The sequence below is a fragment of the Triturus cristatus genome, chromosome 4_1, assembly GCF_964204655.1.
Source record: "Triturus cristatus chromosome 4_1, aTriCri1.1, whole genome shotgun sequence".
In the NCBI taxonomy this organism is placed as follows: domain Eukaryota; kingdom Metazoa; phylum Chordata; class Amphibia; order Caudata; family Salamandridae; genus Triturus; species Triturus cristatus.
In genome coordinates this window covers 808,529,114-808,532,423 of record NC_140585.1, presented here as the reverse complement: position 1 = coordinate 808,532,423, position 3,310 = coordinate 808,529,114, and positions in this window count along the sequence as shown.

Below are 3,310 nucleotides of genomic sequence, written 5' to 3'. Positions count from 1 at the left end.
CAATTTGTCCAGTTGGTGTTTCTGTGTCTTCTTGTAAATCTTCTTCTTCTTCTTCTTCTATATAAATTGATTCATACCATTTGTTATTCCTTTTCAAATACAAATTTGCTCTTTGTACTTTCCGTACATCTACCAGCTCCTGCCAAATCTTCTTATTCTTTGTAGGTACACCATTAACCAGAATAATTAATGGTTCAGTTTCCAAAGTATCCGCATCAATAGTTTCCATATCTTTTTTCAAATCCAAGGGCAAATACACCACTCTACCTTTTAAACCTCTCAGTAAATCTGAAGGAGGTAATTTACCAGTTTTGGGCTCCATACGTACTATGGTCTGGAACTGATGAACACATTGAATGAGTATAGACTCATATGTATTTAATTCAGAAAGTTCAGCAGGAATAGCATCCAATTCTAAATTATTATGTACAGCTCTGGTCGGCATTCTATTTTCCTCTAACTTGTTGTAACAGTATTTACAAATACGCTGATCTTCACCCAATTCAAAACAATTTTCAAGAAATATATATGTGGCAAAATCCTTCCACTTATAATTATCTTCATTTTCACTCTTTCTGTAGAGATCAACATTCCTAGTTTGTTTTCTATAATGAGTTCTGCGGCAACAAATACAAGTAATATTTGGTTTTTCATTAGAGATTATTGCAAATTTTGTTATGTGATCATTAAATGTCTTACTTACAGAGGGTTCTACATTCTCTTCCACTTCTTCCTCATTTACTGTGTCCTTTTCTGCACTGTTTTGTTCAGGACCAAAGTAACAAAACTGAATTTCATCAACAACCTTCTCTACATCTGATACCGATCCACGGAACAGAGCCCTATTCAATTCATCTAACTTTATTGCTGGACTTTTAGCAAAATACAACCGTCTCACAAACTTTCTCATTTCAGTATGATGAACAGCCAGCATTCTAAAATGATGGAAAACACTATTACACACTTTTCTAGATAGACAAGCCAGAGAATGACCCTGCAAACCAGTATTCTCTCTCACTCTGCATGGATCTAGACTTTGAAGCACCTTAATCTTCTGTTTTACACTTTTTTTACTATATTCTCTTAGAAACTCACGAAATTTATAAATAGATTCCTGACGCACAGTGCAAATACTACTACAATTCCAAGTGTACACTGGGGCTTTAGGACGTCTCCCCATAGCCTCATCCGCCATCACTTGTACCTCATCTCTTGGAACCATTATCTCCTTCTCCATTATGCAACCATTTTTCACTTCGTAAGCACGACCTCTGGTGTCAACTGCATGCAGCAAACTATTACTTTGAAAATAGCTCTCTTCATTAAAAAAAGGTTCACTACTTGAACTATGCATCCATTTTCCTAAAAACACTTTACAAAAGTTTGTTCTGTTCACTACTCTTTTCCTTTTGCTTTGTGATTTCAGTACATTAACCATTTTATCTAATGTACGCATCCTATTCAAAATTAAAATGAATAGTTTCCTTTTTAATTCTAATGCCTTTGCTGCAATGGCTTCAATTTCTTTTTTTCTCTTGTAAAATTTAGCCTTTTGCTTATATTTCTTCACATCCTTTATCAAATTGGACATAACTCTTCTCTGAAACATTTTTCTACGTATCTCTTAAAACGCTGTTTTTCTGTTTAAGTTAATCTTTTTAGTTGCAGAAGGTATATTTGCATTAACTAAATTCTCAATTTTTTCCTGTCCTTTTCTATTGAAAACATTCTTTCCAGTACAGACATTTTGTACATTTTTCCTTTTTTTGAATATGTTCTTTAAAAAATCTTTTGTCTGCTTACCAGAAGATTTTTTCTTTTTCCCAACATGAGCATCTCCAACTAACTTAGGTCCTCCAGTTGTCTTCAAATATAGGTTTTTTTTGTGGTCTTTCTTTACTCTGGATTTTGTAGGCATCTTAAATTTTGTTCACTGCTCTTCAGCAATACCTGAAAAAAACTAAAAATAAATTCCTTTATTTTATTTAAATATATTACTACATTTTTTATGTTCTTTAGAAATCTTAAAATACTATAAACCCCTTTCCTATAAATGAAAATCACAATAAAACCTTCACAAATTAAATATCTAAAAATAATTCCTGTGTGCACACAAAGTCATGCTTTGAAATTAGACAGAAAACGAAATTGCTTTGCCAATTGCAAAGCATACTTTCTACTACTTTTTAGGCAAGTGAAAAGTACTTTTACAGACTGACACATTATGAATCCACTTTTCAGATTCTGATAAAAGCACATGTCCAAACAGCTTTTTCAGACCAGCACCATGTGTAACCTGGGTGACTGACTACACTCCAGCAAGGGCAACCAGCCTTAGTGATGCTGAATGTATTTGCATTACTGACTGAAACCTCAAACCCCACTCGCTTGTGAATACTGTGCATGATTCCACAGGGTAAGCAGCTGGGTGTGTGCTAAGAGTCTGCTTCTGCACCAAAAAATGGCTCCCCCTTTCCATCTAATGCAACTGTGAAATCACCAGAGCAATACGCAATAAATCTCTGCCTGTAATTCCTCTTTGCACACAGAGTCATGTTTTCATATTAGTCACAAAATGAAATTTCTTTGCCAATTTGAAAGCACACTTACTACTCTTTTTTTTGGCAAGTGATAAACACTTTTACAGACTGACACATTATGAATCCACTTTTCAGATTCTTAAAAAAGCACATGTCCAAACTGCTTTTTCAGACCAGCACCATGTGTAACCTGGGTGACTGACTACACTCCAGCAAGGGCAACCAGCCTTAGTGATGCTGAATGTATTTGCATTACTGACTGAAACCTCACACCCCAATCGCTTGTGAATACTGTGCATGATTCCACAGGGTAAGCAGCTGGGTGTGTGCTAAGAGTCTGCTTCTGCACAAAAAAATGGCTCCCCCTTTCCATCTAATGCAACTGTGAAATCACCAGAGCAATACGCAATAAGTCTCTGCCTGTAATTCCTCTTTGCACACAGAGTCATGTTTTCATATTAGTCACAAAACGAAATTTCTTTGCCAATTTGAAAGCACACTTACTACTCTTTTTTTTTTTGGCAAGTGATAAACACTTTTACAGACTGACACATTTTGAATCCACTTTTTAGATTCCTAAAAAAGCACTTGTCCAAACTGCTTTTTCAGACCAGCACCATGTGTAACCTGTGTGACTGCCTACACTCCAGCAAGGGCAACCAGCCTTACTGATGCTGTATGTATTTGCATTACTGAGTGCAACCTCAAACCCTTAAAGTATTCCTTATTTTTACCAGTACACCTTAATTTATCGTGAAAACATAGTCCAT